This window comes from Nicotiana sylvestris, chromosome 5 (assembly GCF_000393655.2).
Source record: "Nicotiana sylvestris chromosome 5, ASM39365v2, whole genome shotgun sequence".
Lineage (NCBI taxonomy): Eukaryota > Viridiplantae > Streptophyta > Magnoliopsida > Solanales > Solanaceae > Nicotiana > Nicotiana sylvestris.
Genome location: NC_091061.1, coordinates 168778173 through 168796158, shown reverse-complemented (window position 1 = coordinate 168796158; position 17986 = coordinate 168778173).

Genomic DNA, 17986 nt, shown 5'->3' with positions numbered 1-17986 from the left:
TTAATTCTGATTTCAAACAATGAAGAAAGCAGAAGATTTTTTTTAGTTTTTTTTATTTTGAAAGTTTAAATATTTTTTCGGAATTTTCTCTCTCGTAAATGTTCAGCCCTTTTTTCTCTCTCTTATTCTCTTTCTGTCAGATTTTTTTTTCTATCTGTATTCTGTTCTTTTTTTCAGATTTCGTTTTTTCTCTTCTTCCCTTCAGTCTTTTTATGTGTCTTTCAAGACTTCCTATATATAATCCCAACCCTTTAATCAATTAAAATCAATCCATTTCTCTACCAAACCCATTATCTTCCCACTCATCCCCATTACATTAAATAAATATATCACACCACCCCATTATATTTTGTCCCCCATGCCTAACATAAACAAATACAAGATTCCCCCACACTAAAATTTGTCTTGTCCCCCCTTTATATTAAATAACTATATCACAACCCACCCCATTTCATTTTGTCACCCATGCTTCACATAAAAAATTACAGAAATATACAATTCCTAAACTACCCCTCCGACCTTATTGCAATTACTATTTTACCCCCAAACGTACTGCGATTTACCAAATTACCCCATCAGCTATAACAAATCAATTAATCAAACTTAACCAAAATATAGACAATATGATCAATTTCTAACAATGTTCAAACAACGAATCACATGAACATGATTTCTTCAATATTTCAACAACAAATCACATGAACACAAATTGAACAACAAAGAACAACTAAAATTTGATTGAACAATATTTTAGCAACAAACAAACCTATTTTCCGATTCAACAACAACAACAACAAACAAGTATATTCAGATTTCTAAATTCAATAATATTGAACTTAAAATCAACCCTAACAACATTACAACCAACAATTCCTATACTAAACTTAAACAAGATTATGAGACAAATTCAATAAATAATCATAAATGATAAACAAGAAATCAAACTATACAAATTTCGGATTCAAGATCAACCAAACAAAGTATGAACATGAATGAAAATATTCAATAACAATAACAAACAAACTTTGTTCAAACTTCGAATTAAACTTAAACAAAACAAATAAACATATTCAAATCACTAATATTCAAATAATCAACTAATCTTTCTTAAATTAAATCCAACAAAACTTATAACAAAGATGCATGATCCAAAAATTAAAACCAAAACATAACTTCTCATTATATTACTAAATTAAAAACGAACTTCAAACAAGATGAACACTAACTAAATCTATATTAACAACAAACAACGGATTTGAACGATTTAAACTAATACCTTTCTATATTAAAACTAAACTAACAATTCCTTTTTACAAAAATAAATAAAATTAACATGAAACAAAATGAAAAACAATTAATTAAATTTTCATTTGAATCTGAAAATTAAACCAACAAAACACATGAACAAACTAAAAAAAATTAATTCAACGATGAACAAGACAAGAATGTTAAACCCAAATCTTAAACTCACTAACCGGATCGAAACGACGATCGAAGAAGATGGTCGTTTGGCGTCGTTTGAAGACGACGCAGCAGCTACAGTAGCAGTTCCAGGAGCAGCAGCTCAACACGATGGAACAGCAGCAGCAACATGTCGGAGCAGGCAGTAGCGCGACATAGTAGCAGCAGCGCGAATGGAGACGAAGACGCAGCGGCAGCCATGGGAGCTCGAGTTCGAGCTCGATGAAGCTCGTCCATAGCTGGTCGTAGCAAAAGCAAGCAGCAGCATGACGGAGCAGCAGCGGGCAGCAGCAAAACGCAGCAGTGGGCAGCAGCAAAACGCAGCAGTGGCGGACAGCAACATCTCCAAGACTGTTGCTTCTTCTTCTTCACCTCATGTTGCTCGTTGGTTTTCTGTCCAGCGACGACGAGGTGGTTTCGAATCAGCTGCTCGACGGGCAGCAGCAGTAGAAGAAGGAGAAGATGCAGCAGCAGGCAGCAACAGTAGAAGAAGCAGACGATGCAGCAGCAACTACGAAGAAGCAGACGATGCAGCAGCGCGACGGGGTTCGACGGAGGGTTGGCTGCGTTTTTTTTCTTATTGAAGAAAGAAGATGAAGGAGTTGTGCGTGTGTGTGTGAGTGTGACGGGGTAAGGGGGAAGGGCTGGAGGGGGTGGTCGTTGGGGGTAGGGCAGCCATGGATGGAGCTTGAAGATGGTGAAGGAGAAGAGAGAAAGAGAGAGGGGGGGTGGCGGATGGGTTAGTATTTTTTAGGGTTTTCTACTTCTTCTTTTTTTGTTTTGTGTTGTTTGTAAGATAATAGGGGTGTTGGGTTATGGGCTGGGTTGACCCAGTTCGAAATGGACTGGGTCGTTTGGGAAGATTGGGCCAATTTTTGGGTCTGTGGCTTGAAATCGAAGAAGAGACCCAATTCCGACTTTCTTTATATTTTCGCTCTCTTTTCTTCTTTTATTTCTCTAAAACTAAATTATAAAAATACTTAAATTATTATTAAGAACTAAATTAAGTTATAAAAGCGCAAATTAACTCCAAATAACAATTAACGCGCAATTAAGTAGTAATTAAGCATAAAATTATATATTTGGACATTAAATGCTAAAAATGCAAACGATGCCTATTTTTGTAAATTTTTATTTTTTTGTAAACAAACTTAATTACTAACAAATTGTAGAATTAAATCCTACATGCAAAATGCGACATATTTTTGTATTTTTTATTAATTTAGCAAATAAACATGCACAGACAAATACAAATAATTATTCAAAATATCACAAAATTGCACACCAAGGAAAATTATTTTATTTTTTGAATTTTTTGGGAGTTAATTCTCATATAGGGCAAAAATCACGTGCTTACAGCTGCCCCTCTTTGCCCGAAGACACGAAGGGTTTTCGTGCAAAGATAAAGCGAGCGATTTTTGCCCATCTGAGTACTCCGTGTGAAGCATTTTTTTAAAAAAGATTTGACCGAACCTTTGCTTCAAAGGTTTCCTACATATCCTGGGCTAAATAGGAATCAGGTCAATGTAGTTCGGGAAGTTTTGGTAGCTGGGACTACCGTGAGACTGCAATGTTACTGTTGTTGCATGCTATTACCACTGCTTACCGATCTCCTTGTTACACCATGCTTAAAAGAAAACAAGAAGCTAGGCTAGACTGCAATTTGTTCTTGTTGCCTTGCTTTCTTGTCTGCTTGCGTTTCTTCCAGTGCTTTTCTTCCTATGCTTTTCTTCATTTTGACACATGCACTTGAGTTTGTGCTGGGACCTCTTGTTGCAACCTTCTGCTTCCCGGTGCTGGGGATTTTTATTGTTTCCTGCTGGGGATTCCTATTGTAACCCTCTGTTTTATTGTCCTCTGACTTGATCCTGAAATGTATGCCTCTGTTGTATGGGCGGGCTCCCAACTTCAATACTTGAAATGAAAAACTGAAATGTATGCCTCTGTTATCTGGGCGGGCTCCCAACTTCAACGCTTGAAATGTAAAGACTGAAATGTATGCCTCTGTTCTATGGGCGGGCTCCCAACTTCAACACTTCAAATGAAAAGACTGAAATGTATGCCTCTGTTCTATGGGCGGGCTCCCAACTTCAACACTTGGAATAAAAAGACTGAAATGTATGCCTCTGTTCTATGGGCGGGCTCCCAACTTCAACACTTGAAATGAAAAGACTGAAATGTTTGCCTCTGTTCTATGGGCGGGCTCCCAACTTCAACACTTGAAATGAAAAGACTGAAATGTATGCCTCTGTTCTATGGGCGGGCTCCCAACTTCAACACTTGAAATGAAAAGACTGAAATGTATGCCTCTGTTCTATGGGCGGGCTCCCAACTTCAACACTTGGAATAAAAAGACTGAAATGTATGCCTCTGTTCTATGGGCGGGCTCCCAACTTCAACACTTGGAATAAAAAGACTGAAATATATGCCTCTGTTCTATGGGCGGGCTCCCAACTTCAACAACAACTTTAAAAATAAACGTCATTCCTCTCTTCAGGCGGACTCCTGACATCAGACTTGAAAAGTATGTCTCTGTTCTCCAGGCGGACTCCTGATTGCTAAATTTAAAATTGAATGTCTCTATTCTCCAGGCGGACTCCTGATTGCTAAATTTGAAATTGAATGTCTCTATTTTCCAGGCGGACTCCTGCTTTCAACAACAACTTAGGAGGAAATGCCTCTCCTATGGGTAAAAACAAACTTAGGGGGAAATGCATCTCCTATGGGTGAAACTAAACTTAGGATTAAATGCCTCTCTTATTGGTTCAACAACAACTTAGGATGAAATGCATCTCCTATGGGTGAAACTAAAACAAACTTAGGAGGAAATGCATCTCCTATGGGTGAAACAAACTTAGGAGGAAATGCATCTCCTATAGGTGAAACTAAACTTTAGGAGGAAATGCATCTCCTATGAATGAAACTAAACTTAGGAGGAAATGCCTCTCCTATGGGTGAACTAAACTTAGGAGGAAATGCCTCTCCTATGGGTAAAAACTAAACATAGGAGGAAATGCCTCTCCTATTGGTGAAACTAAACTTAGGAGGAAATGCCTCTCCTATGGGTAAAAACTAAACTTAGGAGGAAATGCCTCTCCTATGGGTGAAACTAAACTTATGAGGAAATGCCTCTCCTATGGGCAAAACAAACTTAGGAGGAAATGCATCTCCTATGGGTAAAACAAACTTAGGAGGAAATGCCTCTCCTATTAATGAAATCTTCACTTAGGAAGTGCGTTTCCTATGCATGAACCATTTCCTTCTTCTTGAATTATTTACTTACCTGTGTTGTCTTCCCTCGAAACTGTTGGGGATTATTTTGATGGGGATGACTTTTCCTTTTCTTCCTTACCCACTCTGGGTTGCCCAAAACTCTGTCGAGGATGTTTCTACATCTCGATGAGCCACTGGGGATAACACTGCGAACTGCTGAGTAACCCTGCTAAGGATAACACTGCTGAGGATAAATCTGCTGAGTAAATATGTTATCTTACTCCTTCCAAAATTACTTCCTTTTAAGTAGGATGTTTCATTCCTCTGCAAACTGCTTCCTTTTTTTTCTCTTTTTTTTTTTTTTTTTTATGCTTTTTTTTTGGTGTTTTTGTTTTATGCATAGCTTCTTCCTTCGAAGATTAACTCCCTTGAGACTCGTTTTGCCTTTCCCCGAAAGGAACCGCTGAGGATACCGATTTTCACCAAACTTATGTTGGACTCCTCGAAACTGCTGGGGATAACACTATTGGGGAATTATTTACTTACCTGTTGGGGGGATAGAATGTTATCAGCTGGGGATAACGCTGTCGAGGATAACACTGCTGGGGGATTCTGATTCTTTCAGAACTAGTGCTTCACTCTTCGAAAGGCTGTTGGGAATGATACTGGCCTTTTGCTTTTCTGAGCACAAGCTTCATCCCTTTGTTCTGTCTGCTGGGGAACAACTTCCTCCATTGAAACTTATTACGTTGGGGGCAACACTGGTTCAGAGATCACTTCCCTTGTTATCTTTATTTTTTCCCAAATGGGTACCTGACTTCCAGAAAATTTTCTAAATGGAAGGAAAATTTTCTGCCCCAGTTTGATGATATCCCTTGTGGCATGCATTTCTGGCATCAATGCCATTTCCTTTACCTGTTTCAAATCAAACAAAATTTGTTAGTTTTAAAACGTGGTGGTTGGTTGTGATACTCCTACTGGGATGGTTTTTCCTTTCTCCTTCCTTGATGTGTGTTCCACAACTTGTTGGGGATGATATTATTTGCTGGGGATAATCCCTTTCTGCTGAGGATATCCCTCTTCTTTTGTGGCATAGTTTGGAAATTGGCATTTCCCCGACCTTTTAGTCTAGTATGAATTTCCCCAAATCATGCTCACTGCTTTCCTTGCTTTGTTCATGGGCCTTGGCCTTGAGGTTTATAACCTTGGTTTTGGCAAGGATATCCCTCTTGACACTCGTCAATCCTTTTGTCAATTCCCTTTTGCTGGGGATATCTTTTTTTGACACTGGCCTCGCGCTTGTTCCTTGCTGACTATACCATTTGGATGTACTAGTCAGATCTCATCTTGCATGATTGGATAGATGATGGCCTATTTTGAAATCATTTCTCGCTGGTTCTAACCAAACAGACTCTACTGGGGAATTTTCTATGAAAGGAAAAGATAAAAGGGAACAGAATAAAAGACAAATGAAAAAGATGACTCTGTAACAAAAGAAACTATAAATAAAAACCTATCAAACGCAGACACCGACTCTAATGGTCATGACATGCATATGTGGCCTATCCTCCGTCGTTAATCGTCTTTCAAGACCTTCAATTGGCAATTCCCCATCTGATTCTCAATATTATTCGACTTGTAATGCCCGAAGGGTTTTCACCATCAAGTCTCTCTCATTTTGGTTTTTCTCTCAGCTTTCATCGCCTTATGGTGTCCGCGAAGATTTTCACCGATAAGACTCTCTCATTTGTATCACTTTCCAGCTGGGGATTTGGAGTGTTGCCGGTATGACTCTCTCTGCTGGAGATTAGAGTCCTTTCTGCTGTGGAACAGAATGTTATGTTCGCCGGTAAGACTCTCATTTGTCTGACTTGGCATCTTTTGCAAACTGGTCAGAAGGTCTTTCTTTGGACCGTAATGTGGGTTTTTGGACAGGCTAGAAAAAAAGGTTATTAAAGGCTCAAAAACAAAATAAATTTGGGGTTTTAAAATTACAACCTTCGGAACCAATTTTGCTTACCACAAGCTCAACCCTTGACCCAGTTTCTTGTTTGGGGGTTATTTACTTATTTTTTATTATTTTTATTACACCATGTACACTATGACCATTGTGGCCATTATGCACCCTATGACCGAGCCGTGAAGCGCCTACGTATCCTCTTTGAGGAATCAGGTCAAACGTAGTTCCCAATTCCTCTTTTTCATTTGACTTTTTTTTTGTTAGCATTTTTCCTCTTCTTCTTTTTTCGTCTTTTTTTGTTTTGTTTTTTGTTGATTTTTTTCTTTACCTTCCAGGCTCGTATTTCCTAGTCGTTGCTATTGATTCCGAACGAGGGGTATGAAGGAAGTAAATAAGGCTTAAAAGGGGTAACGAAGGATAAAGTGTTTAGGTAGCAGAACAAAATGCCTTCGTCATTCCAGTCTTCAAAACATGCCAAGTGCAAACAACACAATTGAACATAGATTTGTAGCTTCTCCCGATGGTGCTGGACTTGACAATTATGTTAAACACTTGCTTTTTCATTTGTCATTTCTAAAGCACTGCTGGGCGACACTCTCACTCTCATGAACGACCCTCATGCCAATTTGGCGAATCTTGCATTTAACGGTTTTCTTTATGTTTTACTTGCCCCAGTTCCACATGACTCGGGCTTCAAATAATCTCAAACCGTTCTTATTTCCTTTAAATGCTTTGATCACCTTCCGAGGGTTTTATGATTAACTTTTAAGATTAGGCCCAAACTGTGTGCGCATGTCATGTCACGAGAATTGGCGCTGAACAAAAATGATAAAAGGACTAAACAAAAAGATGACTGGAAACAATAAAAGACCGGCTTTTGTATTAGACTACCGGCGAAATGGTTTGAATAATAAAACAAACAAAACAACCATAATAAAATCCTAACACAGCCTTGACAAAACTTAAACAAACTGATATGACAAACTGGAAAGATAAGAAGGTTTGACACAAGACAATATTCAGATTACAACCCTAAGAATAATCCGGACAACAGAAATGACAACAAAATAAGCCACCAAAAACTTCTCTCCTGCTAACCAAGGAACGGAGCGTCCTCCCATTTTATCAAAACTGGCATCTCAGCCACTGAGTTTCACATCAGTATTGCCCATACCATTGCCAACTTTAATAACATCAACTTTAGTCAACAAGTCCCAATAGGATTCGAGTGCTTTTGTTATCAGGCCTGATCCCCGCAAAGTGTGCTTCTGGGTCTTGTATTTCCGACTTACCACAAAACAACCACCTTACCTTTCTTTGTGATTCAAAGTGAAACAGGTTAGAATGGACTCCGTCGGTCCTCATTATTAATAACAACTTTTCCTCTTCTTTTTTTTTTCATTTTTCATTTTTTTTTCTTTTTTTTTTTTCTTCATTTTTTTTTCTTTTTTTTTCTTTTTTTCATTCTTTTTTTTCTCATTTTTTTGTTGTGGTCGAATCTTATGGAGATTGCCTACGTATCATGACCCCGCATGAATCAGACCTTGCGTAGTTCGGACCAATAAAAGATAAACAACATTTTTTCAATTTTCATATTAAAACAAACTAGATTTCAAAGGTTTGAAGATAACCTACAAACTCGAAAATCAAACAACCCACATATTCTAATAAAAGATTTACAAACTCCAAAAACAAATGGCCAGCTTCCTTTCTCCGTTTGACAAATGCAACCGAACGATTATTTTTACAAACGTGGCCCCTTCCAAATTTCACATGAATTTTGAGGCCGGGGAGGATTATTTTATGACACTTTACAAACTTGTCCATTCTTTTACGAAAATAACCTTTCGACAATTGAGAGATACTCTAAGGCTATTTCGGCAAGAACGGTTTAAGACACTGCCGAAGCTGGCTCGACTTACTTTGACCAAAAGCCCAAACGGTATTCACCTGACCGCTGACTCTTTGTTTTTTTTTCAAATTACAATAAAAACTTGGTGTTGCAAACACGACCCTAAAGCGCCTCGGGGACGAAGATTTTTAAGGCTGTGTGGGTCAACTGGACCAAAATCCCTAAAAAAAATGACCCAAAGGTGGCTGTTTATGCAAAGTCAGTCTTCCGGTGTCCCTTTCGGGAACATTCGGCTATTTATGATAAAACAACATCACCTGACTTATTCATGACTCTTTTTATCGTTTTTTTTTCAAAATAGAAAATTCAATATTGCAAACACGACCTTTCAACGTCTCGGGGACGAAGATTTTTAAGGCTGTGGGGGTCCACTATACCAAATCTTAAACATGACCCGAAAAGTGGTTGTTTATGCAAAATCAGCCCTCCGGCGTCCCTTTCGGGAACATTCGGCTATTTTTGACAAAACAGCATCACCCGACTTATTTATGACTCTTTTTATCATTTTTCAAAAATAGAAAACTCAACATTGCAAACACGGCCTTTCAACGCCTCGGGGACGAAGATTTTTAAGGTTGTGGGGGTCCACTAGACCAAATCTTAAACATGACCCGAAAAGTGGCTGTTTATGCAAAGTCAGCCCTCCGGCGTCCCTTTCGGGAACATTCGGCTATTTTTGACAAAACAGCATCACCCGACTTATTCATGACAAAATTAAAATTTTGACATATATATATATATATATATATATATATATATATATATATATATATATATATATATATTGCCTATTTTAGCAAAAAGGGGGTTGAACCCGATGAGGGTTGCCTACGTATCTCACATCCTGTGAGAATCAAACCCGCGTAGTTCGGGCAGATTGGATACGGGTGAGAATAAAAAAATAACTAATTCAAAAAAAACATATTTTTTTTCTTTTGCTTTTTCTTAAAAGGTGATGAAACATGTAAAATCTTTTGGATTTTCTTTTTCCTTTTTTTTTTTTGATTTTTCAAAAATGATAAAAAGTGCAAAGAATTTTTTTTTTGAATTTTTCATCATTTTTTTTTAATTTTTTTTTTAAAATAAAAATGTAACAAAACATAACCGGGCCCTATTTGCTTTATCTTCGCACTTCACCCTCTATTTTTCCTTTTTTTTCCTTTTCATTCACTCTCAATTATCATTGGTCCGCCAAATGACCCTTTTACCCTTGAAGGAATGCAACATGTAGCACATAGGATGCATCAAGATGGTCTTTTTCATTTCAGGTTGCTAGCCCTAGACAGACCCAACCCCTGTGTTGAGTCCCCTAAGTCAAATGCAACATGATGCAAATAATCGTTCCTACTAGGGATCCGGTATGAAGTCATGTTATTTTATGTTCAAGACCTGAGTCGGTGTTCTAGACTGTGTACCCGAGCGGACAACTCAAGTCGATGAGGGGGCAACTTACCGGGAACCAAAAGGCCATCCGGCTTCGTAACTTGTCCGAGCCTCTTTTTTATTTCAGGGTATGACACTAACAGAATAAGGAATCTCAACCAGTAAGCACATCCCCGGAGGTGAAGAGAGGGTTCAGCACAATTTATATATACAGTCAAATAATATCAAAGCGGTAAAAGCAGCATTTAGCACATTAGGCTCAAACATGTAAAAATCAGATAAAGCCAAATATAACAATTTATCTAAGCTCGAATTTCTAACCCTGAACCAGTGGTTCTGGTTCATAGAAAATTCCCCAGCAGAGTCGCCAGAGCTGTCACACCTCCTTTTTCCGCCCCCGCGGGGGGTACAGGGGAGTTTTTTCCAATTAAAGGACAATCGAAACGGGATTTATTTATTTATTTCAGAGTCGCCACTTGGGAGATTTAGGGTGTCCCAAGTCACCAATTTTAATCCCGAATCGAGGAAAAGAATGACTCTGTATTACAGTCCGCGAACCAGAAATCCGGATAAGGAATTCTGTTAACCCGGGAGAAGGTGTTAGGCATTCCCGAATTCCGTGGTTCTAGCACGGTCGCTCAACTGTTATATTTGGCTTGATTATTTGATATAATACGTATTATAAACTTATGTGCAAATTTTATCCTTTGGCCGCTTTTATTATTATATTTTTAAAGAATGTGAACATCGTTTAAAAAACATGTCTTTGGATTGCGTCACATAAAATGCATCCACGATCCGGAACGTATTTTTATTCAATGTTTTGGGATTTGGATTTGGGTCGCATAAATGCGTACCCGTGTTTAAGGATGTATTATTATTATATCGCGCCTAAAGCGATTAGCGCTTTATTACTTTGGGGAAGGCCGTGAAATTTGCTAAACGGCTCATCCCGAAGTTTAAGTAATCAATTTAAATTTTATGAGGGCCCCACAATTTGTGTTTTATTTGGCAAGGCTCGTCTCATCTTATTTTTAAAAAAGACAGTCCTAAAATACTTACATTTTCCTATTGAAATTTGTCTCTACAAAATAAAAGAAAAAATATCTTAATTTATTTACATGCTTGAGTTGTTATAGATGAATTTTGAATATGATTCATAAAATCTGAAAATGATGCAAACATGACAGTCCGTTGTCACTGCAGGCCCAGGCCCAACGTGTATGACATAAAACTAAACCTGGGCCGTCTTATTCACATGTTATTACCTAGTTACATTATACTAGGCATGCTATCAGTTTTTCAAATTAAAAAAAACTTAGCAATCTAATTTTAATCCTAGACCATTTACATGCTGAAATTAACCAATATTTTTTAACTAAACAATATTTCTACCAAGTTCCTACTAGATGGCCTATTCGTTTGATTATTTTTTTTACTTGACGGAGTTACTACACCATTTATTTATTTTTGGCAATATGTAGATAGTTCAATCGTTAAGCTATCGTCGGATGTTCCACTATATGTATTAAATAGCTACACGATTCAGATTTTTGCAAACTAAATAAATTATACATACAAATAAAATTCAGAATACAATTAAAGCTAATTCAGAATTTCAACTCCTCATTTTTCGTACTCATGCTTCATATTCGGATTACAATAACCAGCATGTCAGATGTGTACCTGATATTGGAAGCAAAAGAAAATGAAGATGAGAATCAGCAGCAGTAATAACAGTACAACACAGCAACAACAACCCAGCAACAGTAACAACCCAGGAACAGAGTTTGCAAACCAGTGGAGCAGTAATCCAAAAAAAATAAAAGCTTCAAGCTTTGATGAAACAACAATTAATTCTGATTTCAAACAATGAAGAAAGCAGAAGATTTTTTTTAGTTTTTTTTTTATTTTGAAAGTTTAAATATTTTTTCGGAATTTTCTCTCTCGTAAATGTTCAGCCCTTTTTTCTCTCTCTTATTCTCTTTCTGTCAGATTTTTTTTTCTATCTGTATTCTGTTCTTTTTTTCAGATTTCGTTTTTTCTCTTCTTCCCTTCAGTCTTTTTATGTGTCTTTCAAGACTTCCTATATATAATCCCAACCCTTTAATCAATTAAAATCAATCCATTTCTCTACCAAACCCATTATCTTCCCACTCATCCCCATTACATTAAATAAATATATCACACCACCCCATTATATTTTGTCCCCCATGCCTAACATAAACAAATACAAGATTCCCCCACACTAAAATTTGTCTTGTCCCCCCTTTATATTAAATAACTATATCACAACCCACCCCATTTCATTTTGTCACCCATGCTTCACATAAAAAATTACAGAAATATACAATTCCTAAACTACCCCTCCGACCTTATTGCAATTACTATTTTACCCCCAAACGTACTGCGATTTACCAAATTACCCCATCAGCTATAACAAATCAATTAATCAAACTTAACCAAAATATAGACAATATGATCAATTTCTAACAATGTTCAAACAACGAATCACATGAACATGATTTCTTCAATATTTCAACAACAAATCACATGAACACAAATTGAACAACAAAGAACAACTAAAATTTGATTGAACAATATTTTAGCAACAAACAAACCTATTTTCCGATTCAACAACAACAACAACAAACAAGTATATTCAGATTTCTAAATTCAATAATATTGAACTTAAAATCAACCCTAACAACATTACAACCAACAATTCCTATACTAAACTTAAACAAGATTATGAGACAAATTCAATAAATAATCATAAATGATAAACAAGAAATCAAACTATACAAATTTCGGATTCAAGATCAACCAAACAAAGTATGAACATGAATGAAAATATTCAATAACAATAACAAACAAACTTTGTTCAAACTTCGAATTAAACTTAAACAAAACAAATAAACATATTCAAATCACTAATATTCAAATAATCAACTAATCTTTCTTAAATTAAATCCAACAAAACTTATAACAAAGATGCATGATCCAAAAATTAAAACCAAAACATAACTTCTCATTATATTACTAAATTAAAAACGAACTTCAAACAAGATGAACACTAACTAAATCTATATTAACAACAAACAACGGATTTGAACGATTTAAACTAATACCTTTCTATATTAAAACTAAACTAACAATTCCTTTTTACAAAAATAAATAAAATTAACATGAAACAAAATGAAAAACAATTAATTAAATTTTCATTTGAATCTGAAAATTAAACCAACAAAACACATGAACAAACTAAAAAAAATTAATTCAACGATGAACAAGACAAGAATGTTAAACCCAAATCTTAAACTCACTAACCGGATCGAAACGACGATCGAAGAAGATGGTCGTTTGGCGTCGTTTGAAGACGACGCAGCAGCTACAGTAGCAGTTCCAGGAGCAGCAGCTCAACACGATGGAACAGCAGCAGCAACATGTCGGAGCAGGCAGTAGCGCGACATAGTAGCAGCAGCGCGAATGGAGACGAAGACGCAGCGGCAGCCATGGGAGCTCGAGTTCGAGCTCGATGAAGCTCGTCCATAGCTGGTCGTAGCAAAAGCAAGCAGCAGCATGACGGAGCAGCAGCGGGCAGCAGCAAAACGCAGCAGTGGGCAGCAGCAAAACGCAGCAGTGGCGGACAGCAACATCTCCAAGACTGTTGCTTCTTCTTCTTCACCTCATGTTGCTCGTTGGTTTTCTGTCCAGCGACGACGAGGTGGTTTCGAATCAGCTGCTCGACGGGCAGCAACAGTAGAAGAAGGAGAAGATGCAGCAGCAGGCAGCAACAGTAGAAGAAGCAGACGATGCAGCAGCAACTACGAAGAAGCAGACGATGCAGCAGCGCGACGGGGTTCGACGGAGGGTTGGCTGCGTTTTTTTTCTTATTGAAGAAAGAAGATGAAGGAGTTGTGCGTGTGTGTGTGAGTGTGACGGGGTAAGGGGGAAGGGCTGGAGGGGGTGGTCGTTGGGGGTAGGGCAGCCATGGATGGAGCTTGAAGATGGTGAAGGAGAAGAGAGAAAGAGAGGGGGGGTGGCGGATGGGTTAGTATTTTTTAGGGTTTTCTACTTCTTCTTTTTTTGTTTTGTGTTGTTTGTAAGATAATAGGGGTGTTGGGTTATGGGCTGGGTTGACCCAGTTCGAAATGGACTGGGTCGTTTGGGAAGATTGGGCCAATTTTTGGGTCTGTGGCTTGAAATCGAAGAAGAGACCCAATTCCGACTTTCTTTATATTTTCGCTCTCTTTTCTTCTTTTATTTCTCTAAAACTAAATTATAAAAATACTTAAATTATTATTAAGAACTAAATTAAGTTATAAAAGCGCAAATTAACTCCAAATAACAATTAACGCACAATTAAGTAGTAATTAAGCATAAAATTATATATTTGGACATTAAATGCTAAAAATGCAAACGATGCCTATTTTTGTAAATTTTTATTTTTTTGTAAACAAACTTAATTACTAACAAATTGTAGAATTAAATCCTACATGCAAAATGCGACATATTTTTGTATTTTTTATTAATTTAGCAAATAAACATGCACAGACAAATACAAATAATTATTCAAAATATCACAAAATTGCACACCAAGGAAAATTATTTTATTTTTTGAATTTTTTGGGAGTTAATTCTCATATAGGGCAAAAATCACGTGCTTACAGCTGCCCCTCTTTGCCCGAAGACACGAAGGGTTTTCGTGCAAAGATAAAGCGAGCGATTTTTGCCCATCTGAGTACTCCGTGTGAAGCATTTTTTTAAAAAAGATTTGACCGAACCTTTGCTTCAAAGGTTTCCTACATATCCTGGGCTAAATAGGAATCAGGTCAATGTAGTTCGGGAAGTTTTGGTAGCTGGGACTACCGTGAGACTGCAATGTTACTGTTGTTGCATGCTATTACCACTGCTTACCGATCTCCTTGTTACACCATGCTTAAAAGAAAACAAGAAGCTAGGCTAGACTGCAATTTGTTCTTGTTGCCTTGCTTTCTTGTCTGCTTGCGTTTCTTCCAGTGCTTTTCTTCCTATGTTTTTCTTCATTTTGACACATGCACTTGAGTTTGTGCTGGGACCTCTTGTTGCAACCTTCTGCTTCCCGGTGCTGGGGATTTTTATTGTTTCCTGCTGGGGATTCCTATTGTAACCCTCTGTTTTATTGTCCTCTGACTTGATCCTGAAATGTATGCCTCTGTTGTATGGGCGGGCTCCCAACTTCAATACTTGAAATGAAAAACTGAAATGTATGCCTCTGTTATCTGGGCGGGCTCCCAACTTCAACGCTTGAAATGTAAAGACTGAAATGTATGCCTCTGTTCTATGGGCGGGCTCCCAACTTCAACACTTCAAATGAAAAGACTGAAATGTATGCCTCTGTTCTATGGGCGGGCTCCCAACTTCAACACTTGGAATAAAAAGACTGAAATGTATGCCTCTGTTCTATGGGCGGGCTCCCAACTTCAACACTTGAAATGAAAAGACTGAAATGTTTGCCTCTGTTCTATGGGCGGGCTCCCAACTTCAACACTTGAAATGAAAAGACTGAAATGTATGCCTCTGTTCTATGGGCGGGCTCCCAACTTCAACACTTGAAATGAAAAGACTGAAATGTATGCCTCTGTTCTATGGGCGGGCTCCCAACTTCAACACTTGGAATAAAAAGACTGAAATGTATGCCTCTGTTCTATGGGCGGGCTCCCAACTTCAACACTTGGAATAAAAAGACTGAAATATATGCCTCTGTTCTATGGGCGGGCTCCCAACTTCAACAACAACTTTAAAAATAAACGTCATTCCTCTCTTCAGGCGGACTCCTGACATCAGACTTGAAAAGTATGTCTCTGTTCTCCAGGCGGACTCCTGATTGCTAAATTTAAAATTGAATGTCTCTATTCTCCAGGCGGACTCCTGATTGCTAAATTTGAAATTGAATGTCTCTATTTTCCAGGCGGACTCCTGCTTTCAACAACAACTTAGGAGGAAATGCCTCTCCTATGGGTAAAAACAAACTTAGGGGGAAATGCATCTCCTATGGGTGAAACTAAACTTAGGATTAAATGCCTCTCCTATTGGTTCAACAACAACTTAGGATGAAATGCATCTCCTATGGGTGAAACTAAAACAAACTTAGGAGGAAATGCATCTCCTATGGGTGAAACAAACTTAGGAGGAAATGCATCTCCTATAGGTGAAACTAAACTTTAGGAGGAAATGCATCTCCTATGAATGAAACTAAACTTAGGAGGAAATGCCTCTCCTATGGGTGAACTAAACTTAGGAGGAAATGCCTCTCCTATGGGTAAAAACTAAACATAGGAGGAAATGCCTCTCCTATTGGTGAAACTAAACTTAGGAGGAAATGCCTCTCCTATGGGTAAAAACTAAACTTAGGAGGAAATGCCTCTCCTATGGGTGAAACTAAACTTATGAGGAAATGCCTCTCCTATGGGCAAAACAAACTTAGGAGGAAATGCATCTCCTATGGGTAAAACAAACTTAGGAGGAAATGCCTCTCCTATTAATGAAATCTTCACTTAGGAAGTGCGTTTCCTATGCATGAACCATTTCCTTCTTCTTGAATTATTTACTTACCTGTGTTGTCTTCCCTCGAAACTGTTGGGGATTATTTTGATGGGGATGACTTTTCCTTTTCTTCCTTACCCACTCTGGGTTGCCCAAAACTCTGTCGAGGATGTTTCTACATCTCGATGAGCCACTGGGGATAACACTGCGAACTGCTGAGTAACCCTGCTAAGGATAACACTGCTGAGGATAAATCTGCTGAGTAAATATGTTATCTTACTCCTTCCAAAATTACTTCCTTTTAAGTAGGATGTTTCATTCCTCTGCAAACTGCTTCCTTTTTTTTTCTCTTTTTTTTCTTTTTTTTTATTCTTTTTTTTGGTGTTTTTGTTTTATGCATAGCTTCTTCCTTCGAAGATTAACTCCCTTGAGACTCGTTTTGCCTTTCCCCGAAAGGAACCGCTGAGGATACCGATTTTCACCAAACTTATGTTGGACTCCTCGAAACTGCTGGGGATAACACTATTGGGGAATTATTTACTTACCTGTTGGGGGGATAGAATGTTATCAGCTGGGGATAACGCTGTCGAGGATAACACTGCTGGGGGATTCTGATTCTTTCAGAACTAGTGCTTCACTCTTCGAAAGGCTGTTGGGAATGATACTGGCCTTTTGCTTTTCTGAGCACAAGCTTCATCCCTTTGTTCTGTCTGCTGGGGAACAACTTCCTCCATTGAAACTTATTACGTTGGGGGCAACACTGGTTCAGAGATCACTTCCCTTGTTATCTTTATTTTTTCCCAAATGGGTACCTGACTTCCAGAAAATTTTCTAAATGGAAGGAAAATTTTCTGCCCCAGTTTGATGATATCCCTTGTGGCATGCATTTCTGGCATCAATGCCATTTCCTTTACCTGTTTCAAATCAAACAAAATTTGTTAGTTTTAAAACGTGGTGGTTGGTTGTGATACTCCTACTGGGATGGTTTTTCCTTTCTCCTTCCTTGCTGTGTGTTCCACAACTTGTTGGGGATGATATTATTTGCTGGGGATAATCCCTTTCTGCTGAGGATATCCCTCTTCTTTTGTGGCATAGTTTGGAAATTGGCATTTCCCCGACCTTTTAGTCTAGTATGAATTTCCCCAAATCATGCTCACTGCTTTCCTTGCTTTGTTCATGGGCCTTGGCCTTGAGGTTTATAACCTTGGTTTTGGCAAGGATATCCCTCTTGACACTCGTCAATCCTTTTGTCAATTCCCTTTTGCTGGGGATATCTTTTTTGACACTGGCCTCGCGCTTGTTCCTTGCTGACTATACCATTTGGATGTACTAGTCAGATCTCATCTTGCATGATTGGATAGATGATGGCCTATTTTGAAATCATTTCCCACTGGTTCTGACCAAACAGACTCTACTGGGGAATTTTCTATGAAAGGAAAAGATAAAAGGGAACAGAATAAAAGACAAATGAAAAAGATGACTCTGTAACAAAAGAAACTATAAATAAAAACCTATCAAACGCAGACACC